A 13491-nucleotide genomic window follows, 5' to 3' on the forward strand; every position below is an offset into this window, starting at 1 on the left:
CAGGTAATCGTGGGGTGAGGGGAAAGGAAGTTGTAACGGATGGGACGTGCTGGGGAGAGGAAAAGACAGATTAAGGATGAGTTTATGGAAAAACGTTCTTTTTGTCATCATACCTAAAATAGGTCTGACACAAGGTTTATTCAGAAAGAGAATGAGACAGTTTCTAAAGGGAATGTTTTTTTTATTTAATGTTTTATTTAATGAAAGATCATTAAATAGCACACAAAGATTCAAGGGTTGATGAAACAGTTGAGAAGTTATGAAAATGATCGCGGATGGAAACGTCATTGCGGATGGAAATGACATTGCGGATGGAAATGTCATTGCGGATGGAAACGACATTGCGGATGGAAATGTCATTGCGGATGGAAACGGTGAATGTCGGCAGTAAGGAACTGAGGAAAGCACTTGTACAAAAATTAGTAATAACAAACAATAGAGACCCATGAGAGATAAAAATGATATATGGTTGTGGTACCTAGACTGCGGTACCAAAACCATCTATCATAAGTAACTCTCAGTTAGAACCGCAACGGAGACCAAGGATGGTCTGCGGTATCTATTAATTCAAAAAGAATTGCAGGTCAGGATTCATCATTTCTAACATTTGCAGGAAGGTGTTAAGCTTTGTGGAGTCGAGCGCTTTTGTGAACACATCAGCAATCTCTTCATGAGTATGGACAAAGATGAGTTCAATGTTACCTTTCAAGATGTGGTCTTTGATGAAATGATACCGTAGTTCAATATGCTTAGTCTTGGAATGCTTAATTGGATTGTGAGAAATAGAAATAGCACTTTCAGAGTCACAGTAGATCGGTATCCGCAGCATTCTATACTCGTAGTCCATTAGTTGAGTTTTCATCCAAAGGACTTGAGAGCAACAGCTGGCTGCGGCCACATACTCAGCTTCTGCGGTAGACAGAGAAACACAACTTTGTTTCCTTGAGGACCAGCTGACGAGTCTTCCACCCAAAAATTGACATCCTCCTGAGGTACTTTTGCGGTCTAATCTGCATCCGGCGTGATCTGCATCTGTGAAAGCTTGCAGGCTGAAGTCATTGCCTGCGGGGTACCATAGACCAAGAGATTTGCTTCCTTTCAGGTACCGTAGAATTTGTTTGGCTGCGGTCATATGTGACACTTTTGGGTCAGCCTGATACCTTGCATATACACCAGTTGCAAAGACAATGTCTGGTCGGCTTGCAGTGAGGTACATTAGAGAGCCAATGATACCTCTATAAGTCTTGTGATCCACAGGTTCTCCTGAGGGATCAGCAGGGATCTTATAACCGAAGGCCATGGGGACCTTGGCCGAAGAACAATTGTCCATAGAATATTTCTTTAACAGTTCGGTGGTGTATTTTTCTTGATGAATGAAAATTCCTTGTGGGATTTGTTTTACTTGAAGACCTAGAAAGAAGTTAATCTCTCTATTCATGCTCATTTTGAATTTGTTGGTCATGAGCTTAGCAAATTCATTCACCATTTCTTGATCAGTTGATCCGAAGATGATGTCGTCCACATATATTTGAACAAGCATAAGGTGGTTACCATTTGCTTTTCTAAATAACGTGGGATCAATCACTCATCTCTTGTATCTGGATGAGACAAGGAATTTAGAAAGAGTCTCATACCATGCTCTTGGGGCTTGCTTCAGACCGTAGACTGCTTTTTCAAGCTTGTAGCAGTAGTCCGAGAATTCAACATTTTCAAAACCTGGTGGTTGCTGAAGGTAAACCTCTTCTTTTAGTTCCCCATTGAGAAAAGCACTCTTAACGTCCATTTGGTGTACCTTAACGTTCTTGTGGGTTGCGTATGCTAGGAAGATCCGGATAGCTTCTATGCGTGCTACCGGAGCATACGTTTCATCGTAGTCAATGCCTTCAAGTTGACTATACCCCTTTGCAACTAGCCTTGCCTTGTTTCTGACTACCGCACCAGATTCATCCAGCTTGTTTTTGAACACCCATCTAGTGCCAACAATAGAGTGACCACGTGGCTTCGGAACGAGCTGCCAAACTTTGTTTCTTTGAAATTCTTCTAACTCTTCTTGGATTGCAGCTATCCAGTCAGGTTCGAGCAATGCTTCTTTGATCGTTCTGGGCTCTACCGAGGACATAAATGCTGCGTAGTGGCAGTGATCAGATAGGTCCTTGGAAGATCGAGTCTGGATACCTGCGGATGGGTTGCCAATGATTTGACCTGGTGGGTGGTCCTTTGTCCACACATGTAGACGGGGTTGCAGATGATCAGCAGCTGCGGTAGAGGGAATATCTTGAATATCAGAAGAATCTGTGGTTGGAAATGGCAGTTCCCCCTGGACTTGTGAACAACCTGCTGAGTCATCTTGGTTTGTTGGAACGAGAATGGAAGTTTCTTGAACAGTTGGAAGAGGTTCCCCCTGGAATGCGGATGGGAGTTCCTCTAGAACCTGAGAAGGTTCCCCCTGGACTGCGGATGGGAAAGTGATGATCCTTGGGTCTGTTCTTGTGTCAATATTGTCGATGTGTTCATCATCCGAATCCGAAGATACGTTTGATGGTAATGATTCTCTTCGGATGGGAACTTGAGCATCATGAAGTACTGGAACCTCGACGGTTGTTGCTAGATCCGGAGTAGAGCTTTCTCCCTCAACCGGAGAGCTTTCCATCTCTACTTCTGATAGAGATGGTCCAGAAACATCAGCGTGTTGTTGTTGAGCTGCGTGTGACACAAGAACTTCAGATAGTTTCGCCGTTTCAACAGGATCGAAAAGAACGTCATAATTGACTTCAACTAGATTTAAAGGACCTGAAGTGACAGGGATATCGCTTTCCATGATTGCGGTGGTTTTAGTGGATGGAGGGGCGCTGCGGATGTGAGAATCATCAAATTTCACATCGAAGCTTTCAATGATTAACCTTGTAAGTCTGATGAGCACTCGGTAAGCAACCTTGTTAGTGAAATAACCAAGGAAAATGCCTTCATCAGACTTCGGTGCAAACTTGTTAAGCTGATCTCTGTTGTTGATCACGAAACATCTACACCCAAAAATATGAAAGAAGCGAACATTTGGATTGCGATTGTTAAGGCCCTCATATGGTGTTTTATTGAGGCGTTTGCACACAATGCTTCGGTTTTGTATAAAGCATGCGGTTGCTACAGCTTCAGCCCAGAAGTAGAGAGGAAGGTGTGCGAAGTTGAGCATAGATCTGGCTGCTTCTACTAAAGTGCGGTTCCTTCTTTCTACTACCCCATTTTGTTGTGGTGTGTAGGGAGCTGAGAAGTTGTGAGAGATGCCCTTGGACACCAAGAAGCTGTTGAGGAGATGATTAGTAAACTCGGTTCCATTATCACTGCGGATTCTTCTTATTGGAAGCTTGATCTGAAGTTCAATCTCTTTGATGAAGTTGATGAAAATCTGCGGTGTTTCTGACTTGAGTCTGAGAAAGAAGACCCATGTGAAGCGTGTATAGTCATCTACAATAACCAGTATGTATTTTTTATGATGGAGACTGGCTACGGTAGATGGACCGCAGAGATCAATGTGCAATAGCTCCAGTGGTTCAGAAATTGAAGAGTCCATTACCAGAGGGTGACTTGCTTTGGACTGTTTACCACATTCACAAGCCGGACAGAGAGTATTGTTGCTGAATTTGAGAATAGGGAGACCTCTGACTAGTTCTCCTGTGACCAAGTTGTTGATGTACCTGAAATTGAGATGAGCTAACTTGCGGTGCCATAGCCAGCTGACTTCGGATACAGCTTTGGATAGGAAGCACAACTACGGTCTGCCAATGATCAGAGAGACATCCAAAGGGTACATGGTACCTTCGGATCGGGATTTGATCAGGCATGTGTTCCTATCACTTGTCATTACGTAGCAAAACTGATCATCAAATTCAACTCGATGTCCTGCTTTACATAGTTGGCCAACACTGATGAGATTGTGTTTAAGGCTTTCTACATAAGCAACTTTCTGAATGGAAAAGTTCCCCGTAGTGAGAACACCGTAACCTCGGATGACCCCATTCGCATTGTTGCCGAATGTGACATTTCCACCATTGCATATAGGCCTGAAATCCCGAAGGTATTCTAACCTTCCGGTCATGTGCAAGGAGCAGGCACTGTCAATTAACCATTCATCTTCTTGTTCCTCCTTGCACAAAGCCTGAGAATTATACGGTTAGTTTAGGCATCCAAACTAGTTTGGAGCCTGGGGCAATTGGTGAATTGCAGAGTGATGCATGGACCGAGGTTGCAGGGACGGGTCTCTTATCAACTTTTAATCCTAGTCCTGGATGTTTGTGCAGATTTGGAGTGTTGTGAGTTTTTGAAAAAGCACTACGTTTCTGACTCTGACTAGATTTGATATAAGATGAATCTTTTTGGCAACTACACTGACATTTGCAAAAGGATTTTTTGTCATTGGATCTGACACTATGCTTGGTCAGCGGTCCATAGGATGAATTGGACTTGTTACCGATCCGAGGTTGAAAATATCTGACATGAGTGTTGTTTAATTTTTGAAAAGTTTGTTTTGAACAAGGTTTAGTACGTGCAAATATTTGAGTCCTTTTTGGTGGATTTGGTAGGATACCCTTCCATTTGTTGAAATTTTGACGTGACTTTAAAAGTGTTGGAGTGGGTAAGATATCTTTCCATTTAGGATCATTAGAGGAATAGACCTGAAAACCATTGTTTCGAAGAGACTGAACACCCTTTTGGGTTGTGTCAGAAGAAGTAGGAATGACTTTTGAAGCTGAACTTTCCTTTTTGTTTGTTTTCTTGATTGGAGAATTTTTTGAAAAGTAGTGTGACAAAACAAATTTTTCTGGACTCTTGGACTTTGGGAATCTGACATGTTTCTTGTTTTTCGAAAAAATTTGTCGATTTGTGCCTCGAGATCTAATTTCCTCTTTGAAGGCCCTTTTGGCCAAAGATTTTGGTGAACCGCAGTCATTGTTGTTCAACTACGGTTTCCTGGAATTTTTAGAATGATTTTGAAAACGTGGGCTTGAGTCATCCGAACTTGAAGATTCTGGGGTTTGTGAGCATTGACCCACTTCAAAGTTCTCTATAGGTAATTCATGATGAATCGCCTGAAGGGTCACGGTTCCTTTTACTGATGACTGCGGTAGTGAAGATTTGACTACTGCAGAGTAAGTCATAGTTGGGACTTCAGTGGGACATTTGTGGGACTTTTGACTACAGTGTGAGACACTGCGGTCTGAGGACAGAGATGGAAAGTCTTTCGAGACTTCGGGCCCCTCAATGACAATTTCTTCATCAACTACGGATGATGTTTGAGAATTTGGGTAAATGGTGCCACAGATAGGGATGAGATCACTTGTGTGACCCGAAACCTCAGGCACAATTTCCTCAATGACACAATTATTGCTTAGATTGTGTAGTCTACCAAAGTGAGTTTTGATGTCTTCGGGAAAGGTCTTGTCATTGACTGGGAAATGAAATTCTCGGTCTGGAGGAACATACAGTCTGTCTTTGTTGAACCGGGGTGAGGAATCCATTGCGGTAGGATATCCATTTGACCAACCCCAATTGTATGTATTGTCCACGGTTCCATTATTCACTAAATTTTCAATAGCTTCACTTTCATTGAACAATTTTTTGATTAAAAGATTTAGGCGTACAATTTCTCTCTGAGCTAAAACTCTTTGGTTCAAAGTTATCTCTAATTGTGTTTCACTTAACATTCTTGCATCTTTCTCTAAGTCTAAGTCTTTCTCTAACATAGCCAATTTGAGTCTTTTGTTATCCAGGCGTCCTCTTACATGGAACATCTCTTGGGACGCAATGTTCTTCTCATCTAAGGCTTTGTTATAGTCTGTAAGGACGGCAGCACACGTGTCATTAAGATCATCTATGTATGGTTGACAGTCATGCATGCTATAGTTTAGAGTTTGGATCATGAGTTTTACATGTTCGATGATGCTTAGAGTTCCATCCTTTGCCATGTAGCAGTAATTCTTTTCCAGCTTTGTGGACTCATCATCATCCGCAGTTGCCAGCATGCAAATTTTCCCTTTTCCTTTGACACTGCTGATGGCTTCATCTTCGTCTCCGGATGACCAAACTTGAAGGTCTCTTTTGACATGGGCTACGTATGCCCTTGCTTTTTCCTTATCTTCCAACTCTTGAGCCATTCTAAGGTAGAATGCTCTATCTTTTACTACATTGGCCTTACAATCTCTTGCAAAGTGATTTTCTTTGTTTCATTTGTGACAAATCACTACATCAGTCTTGTCTTCAGAGGTAGTACCGGAGTCAATGTTCTGAGGAGACTGCGGTACCTCCTTTGATTGATTATTTTGAGATTGAGGTGGTGGATGAGAACTTTTGGGATATCGAGGATGATTATTCTGGGAACTGAAATTACGGTTGAATGGAGGTTTGTTGAACTGTTGATTCTTGCGGAAGGAAGGAGGTGGTAGACGGTTGAACTGTTGGCTAACCAGAGCAATAGCCTTCTGAAATTCTTCTTCATTATCATACTCTGAATCAGCTTTGTATGACTGCGGTGGAGTGTCATACGATGAAGAGTAGGGTGACGGCGGTGGAACTTGTGCTATGAGAGCAAGTGGTCCTCCGAAGTCAGCACAGTCTTTGAGTACGGTGGATTCTTGTGCTTGCAGCTCTCCATAGAGCTTGTAGAGTGACAAAGAGTGAATCTTTCTATCGCCTTGGACTATCATCTTAGCCGTAGTCCAATGTCTTCCCAAACCATTAAGAAACTGAAGGTTTGTTTCATGGTTACTGCGGATGATGCCCGCATTGGATAACTTGGTGACTATCAGATTGAACCTTTTGAAGGAGTCTTCCAAACTTTCGCCGGTATGCGCTTTGAAGTTGTTGAACTCATTGAGTGCGGTAGTAAGCTTCTTGTCTTGTGCTTGTTCTGAGCCTTCATACAGATTCTTGAGAACTTCCCAGATCTCTTTTGCTGATTTGCAATTTATGATAATATCGAAGTTGTCAGGAGCAACTCCACAGGAGATTTCATAAAAAGCAACAGCATCATTTTCCATTTTATCGAGATCATCCTTGGTGGGACGGCTCATAACTGGTTGACCTCCTCCTAGTCTGGTTGTAGCGCCGTCGGTTTGGACAGGTGTAAGGACTGGGACATGTGGTCCTTCTTCTACGGATCGCCATACATCTCTACCAAGTCTCCTTAAGTATCTTTCCATTCTTTGTGACCAGTGATGATACTCATTTGCTACCAGTATTGGGGCTCGGTTAGAACCACCAACACTGTTGGAAACGTTCAGAGATAACGATTGTGCCATTTGAAATTGTTTTTTTAAAAGAAATGAGCTTTAGTGGTATAGAAGGCCTTTTGAGAAATCAGAGTTCCGTTTTCAAAAAGCAACCACTATGGCTCTGATACCAATTGTTGAGAGAAAAACTTGGAGACACACTTGAACAAACGTTAGAACAAGTGGATTGCGGAATAGTTAATCTCGAAGGATCTAAAAGCTCGACAATAATATTAATAAGTTATAGTTAGATAGTTAGAGAGTTAGTTGCGGAAAAGTAAAGAAATATAAATGACAACAATTGTTATATCAAGTATACACATAAGTTGATTCATAACAAGGAATGCATTCAAACCAAGTTAATAAGGAAGATCAAACTTAGTGATTAAGTCATAGAAGACTTGCTCCGGAGAGAGGTTACAATCAGTTATGTTCTAGGAAGAATTGAGAGTAAGAAGGGGATGAGAAATAAGATAGAGAAATAGAAAAGATAACTTACAGAAATGTATTCAGAATAGATGCGTGAGTTATCCGTGTTGAATACAAGAGAATGAGCTCTTATTTATAGAGACTCATGAAGTACACTAGATTACATCTCTATGAGTAGCCATGCAAGGCATACAGGATAATAGAGTGTATTACAATAAAGACAAGTAAAGTAATCTAGCTAAGTGACTACGGTATGAAGAGACTCCGGTTGCGGTTGCTGATGAAGAAGCTTGACTGCGGGTGCTGTATGGTTGCGGTAACAGAAGAGGTTGCGGTGGCTGAAGTTCAAGAGTGTCACTTTTTATGATTCAACATGTTTGATAGCCTATTGCAAAATGATAAAAACACAGTTTGGGGAAGAGGTAAAAAGGGTTAGAAGTGATAATAGAGGTGAACTCACTTTCGGAGCTATGAAGGATTTCTATATTGAAAATGGAATCATTTTGTAAAGTTCTTGTGCTTACACCCCCACATCAAAATAGGGTGGTTGAAAGAAAGCATAGGCATATCCTTGAGGTTGCTAGGGTCTTAAGGTTTGAAGTGGCTCTTCAAGTACGCTTTTAGGGATAATGTGTTATGACAACCACCTACATAATTAACAGACTTCCTTCCAAAGAAATTGGAAATAAAACTCCTTATGAAGTTTTGTTTGCACAAAAACCTATATATCACCACATGCGTGTTTTTGGATGCCTGAATACGTCATAAATAATAAGATTACAGGTGATAAAATTGAGATGAGAGGCAAACCTTGTGTTTTCATAGGATACCCTCAAGGGTAAAAGGGGTATCGAGTTTATGACTTGGTGGAAAAAAATTGACGTGTCGAGAGATGTTGTTTTCGTTGAAGATAACTTTCTTTTCAGGAACTTAAATATCGAGATTTTGAAAAAGAAGAAAAAAAATTGTTGAAGATGATTTTTTAATGTTTGAACAAGAGCTAGATGTTTTAGATTCCTCTCCAAGTTATGAGACTCAACCACAAGAAGAGTCTGAATTGGAAGATATAGAAGATACACAGCTTGAAAATGTTTCAAATAATGAACTGCCTCAAAATGATGAAATGTATATTGATCAAGAAAGAACAAAACAACATGAAAATGTGGTTACAGTTAGGGAAATGAGCAAAAGAGTCAAATCTAGACCGAGACATCTCGATGACTTTGTTACTCAACTCCCCCCTCGATAGACCATTCACAACTTGTTTCCACTCAAAGCTCAACCACGGTACATCCCCTTACTTATTTGATATCTTACAACAAATTTTATGATAATCACAGGGCATGTCTTGTTGTCATTTCTACACACCACAAACCAAAGCACTTCAACCAAGCCGTGAAAGATCCCAGATGGAAGGAGGCAATGCAAAAGAAAATAAAAGCACTTGAACATAATGACACTTGATCACTTGAGGAACTACCGCCCAGGAAACGTGTCATTGACTCTAAATGGGTGTACAATATCAAATATAAACCAACGGGGGAGTTTGAACGGTATAAATCCCGCCTAGTTGCCAAGGGCTTCACACAACTAGAAGGGGTCGACTTCCATTAGACATTTGCCCCGGTTGCAAAACTTGTGACGGTAATGAGCTTGCTAGTTGTTGTTGTCAAGAAGAATTAGTTAATGAACCAATTGGACGTAAATAACGTCTTCCATCATGGCGATTTGGAGGAGGAAGTCTATATGAAGATACCACGGGGATTTGTAAAAGATGGAGACTCAAGGGTTTGTCGTCTCATAAAATCTCTTTATGGTTTTCGCCAGGCTTCCTAAAATTGATATAAAAAATTCACAAGAGCTCTTCTTGATCTTGAATTCAATCAATCTAAAGTTGATCACTCTTTATTCATCTATCAAAAAATGTCACTTACATTACGGTTTTGATCTATGTCGATGATGTCATCATCGTTGGGAACAATAGTGATCAAATTCAAAGAGTTAAAGATCATATGGATCATCATTTTAGCATCAAGGATTTAGGGTCTATTAAGTACTTTTTGGGTATCGAAGTAAATCGTACCAATGATGGCCTGATTCTTAGTCAGCGAAAATATATACTCGACATCCTCGCAGACAGTGGTGTTCAAGGATGTCATCCTAACAAGTTTATGTTAGATTAAGGTGTCAAAGCCAATAACTAAATTGTTATATTCTTGAAATAGAAGCAAAGTCATTTTTGGGTTGTCCTCATAACCCGTAACCGAATAGAACAAATTTTGGAGAAAGAGGTTGATTTGTTAATTTATTATATAATTAATAAATTAATTAGAATTGAAATAAATGATTTATTAATATATTATATAATTAATATATTAATTAGAAATAGTCAAAATTATTTTTAGAATTAATTATAAATTTATTGGAATTAATTTCGGGTTAATTTGAATTAATTGGAAGTGCAGGGACTAAGTTGTAATTGTTCAATAGTTGAACAAGAGAGGGATTCTAGAACCTCCTAGCATGGCTGGTTTTGGCTAGGACTTTTAGGGTTTCTAGGATGCTCCTAATTGATAATTAAGGAGTTGGATAATTACCATATTTGAGATATTATTATTATATTCAAATTAAGGTTATCCAAAGCTTCCTTATCATCTATAAATAGGACCCCTAGAGTTTCATATTTTCATCCATTCTTCCTAAGCCTCCAAGAGCCAAAAAAATTCTCTAAACCTCCATTCTCCTCAAGTCTTATAGTGTAACGCCCGCAACATAGGGCTAGATGATTAAAGAATAATAGGATAAGTAATAGTCACAACGATAATTAGACATTATCAAAGAAGGATTATTTAGGGAAATAATCTAAACGAAATTTGTAGTAGTCGTTAAACCGAGAGAGTGCATATAGAGAACGTCCAAATCCGACTTTATCAGAAGAAGTTATGATTTTTCTAAGTTTCAGCGTAGTAGTATACGACTCATAAACCGAAGTAGAGATCGGTTGATTGTTAGGAAAAACAATCTAAACGAAAGTTGAAGATCTTGTCTATATGGTTTCGTTGATATAAAGACAGTCGAGAACGGATATCATATGAGAAATTTATGAATTTTTAACGAACTTTAATAGTCCAAGTCTGTTAAAAATATAGTTTTAAAAATAAAGTCAAAATTAGGCGATAGAGTCCATACAAAAGTTGTAGATCTCGTCAAGAGCTTTCCGGGGATATAAAGAACGTTGAAAACGGAGCTCATATGAAGAATATATGATTTTATGAAGTTTTTCGAGAAGCGCCACACGCAGGTGGGTTGCACGGCGTGCACCTTCTAGAAGGTGGGGCGTGGACCACTATATTTGCGACGCGTGGTGGAAAAACGGGAGGAGCAACGTCTCAGGTGTGGCGTGCACACCAGGCGCGCCGCCCAATGATGTTATAAATAGGCTTCAGATGCTCATTTGCTTCCTCATTCCCCGTTAACATGCTGTCGCTGGCGTATTAAGCAAATAAAATTTTTCCTACAAGTTGCACTAAAAAATATAACACAGGGAAGCAGGGTCGAATCCTCAAGGACACAGCCTAATGGTCAATGCCTTTTTGCATCAAACACATTCTTGTCAATAAAACATAAATTATAAAAGGGGGTTTTTTGAATTAAACTAAAAACTAAAAATTGCAGTGAAAATAAATTAAAACGAAAATCAATAATAAAAACAATTTCAGCTCTGTTGCAATTTTCCTAATCATGCAATTAGTCCAGATTTGGTTATTCAGAATGCGTTATATCTAAGTTGGTACTAAGAAAAACAAACATGATCAAGTATAATCTATTTTACCTAAATTAGTTAACCAAAACAAGCTCTTTGAATTTACCCTAAATTTTTACTGTTTAATTAAACAATCTCTTAATTAAATCAAAAAAGCAGTTTTATGATTTGTGTAAAATTCCCAGCAATACCAAATACTTTTCACAATCTCGGAAGCGTAAAGATATGATTTTTACAGTTTATATCAGAGTTAAATCCCAAACACAGAACCAATCTAATACTTGTTACTTTTACCAGTTGACAAGAACAATTATGGATTCTACTAACTGATTAACTGGAATGATAAAACCCTTGTTAGGTGATAAGACTAACAAGAATTAAAATCAAACATTCATTAAGTTCAAAACTGAAAAATCTAGATAGAAACACAAAAAGAAAACCAGATCTGAGAACTAATCACATGAAAAGTACTAGTCTATGCAAAACTGAAAATTAGGGTTTAGCCAGACATGGCTAAAAACGAATCTAAACTGACAAAAAGAAACATTTACTAATAAATCTAGATGAACTAAATATGTGAGATGATTCACAGCTTCAGATCTTCAGAAATCGCTGAAAGGTATTAGAAATCACCTTTAGAAGTGTTCTTCGTCGTCTGGAACCGTCTAACTTCTTAATCTGATAATGAGGGTCGTATTTATATGCAATACGGAAGCTTCTGGAGAAAGAATACAAAAAATGCAATCGTAGTTTTCAGATATGCGATCGCAGATATCCTGATTTTTTCCAGATTTTCCCTTAAATGATATACGATGCTATTTTCAACGTTTCTCGAACTTCGGGACAAAAATGCGATCGTAGATATGGGTTATGCAATCGTAGATTTTTGTGTTTCTTCCAAAACTACGTTTAAACGAAGTACGAAGCCATATCTGAAGTTTCTGGAGTTGCGGGTCAGAAATGCAATCGCAGAAATGCACTATGCGATTGCAGATTTTTGTCTTTTCTTCTCAGATGGCCACCAAATGACTTATTTAGGTTCTACAAAACTTCGTGGCATTTATGCGATCGCATAAAGGAGAATTGCGATCGCAGAAACTGGTTTTTGGCTCGTTTTGGACGTGATTTTTCAGTTTAAGCACTCCTTGTTATTCCTTAGAATTCTTCTTTTGTTCCAACCCCTTTTAAGCTCCAAACATGCATCCAGCTGCTCCCAAAGTATTGCTCCACTCAAACTATCTGAAAATTACACAAAAATGCTAGTAGTACGGGCATTATGGTAAAAGACATGAGTTGAACATTATTTAAACAAATGACATGCAAATGTACAAAATATAATGTTAAATGCTAATAAAAACTACCCTAAAAGATGCATAAAATGACATCTATAAAATCTCCCCAAGCTTAAACCTTACTTGCCCTCAAGTAATAATAAGATTAAACATTATAAACAAAATAGAAAGATGTAGATGACCTAAAAAGAATTTAAAATAACAACTGAAATAAATAAAATGAAACTTAATAACTTGAACTAAAAATACTTCACTCTTTTTTTTCTTCACATGATCAGATTTCACAACGAGGAAGCTCCAATAAAATCAATACCTAGACCACAGTCTCAATACCCTTATTGCAGATTCAAGATTCATATTTAATAAGTCAAACCAAGCTCGAGCAAATAATTTTTACGCCGAATTAAATTTCTAAAAACAATGTATTTTTAAAAAATAATTTCACGAAAATTCGTTTATAAAAACTTAGCTTGATCGACCCTCCTTTTTTTTCGAACTTGTCCAGTAAACACGGTAAGCTCCATTATGGACAGAAAATTCAAGCTTACCACTATGATTCCACTATCGAGGGATCAATCTCATCACACCACACATCTTCTTTGTCTTGATCAACTTTTCAGATATAACTTTCCTTGGTTCTTGATTTCGACTTGAACTTGACTTTGATTTAACTTTGAATTTCAGATTTCTTCAAGTTTCTTGATATACTATTTCTAACATATACTTTGAGGCCCACCATATCTTCAAT

This window comes from Lactuca virosa, chromosome 2 (assembly GCF_052849685.1).
Source record: "Lactuca virosa cultivar CGN04683 chromosome 2, Lactuca_virosa_CGN04683_v6, whole genome shotgun sequence".
NCBI classification, from domain to species: domain Eukaryota; kingdom Viridiplantae; phylum Streptophyta; class Magnoliopsida; order Asterales; family Asteraceae; genus Lactuca; species Lactuca virosa.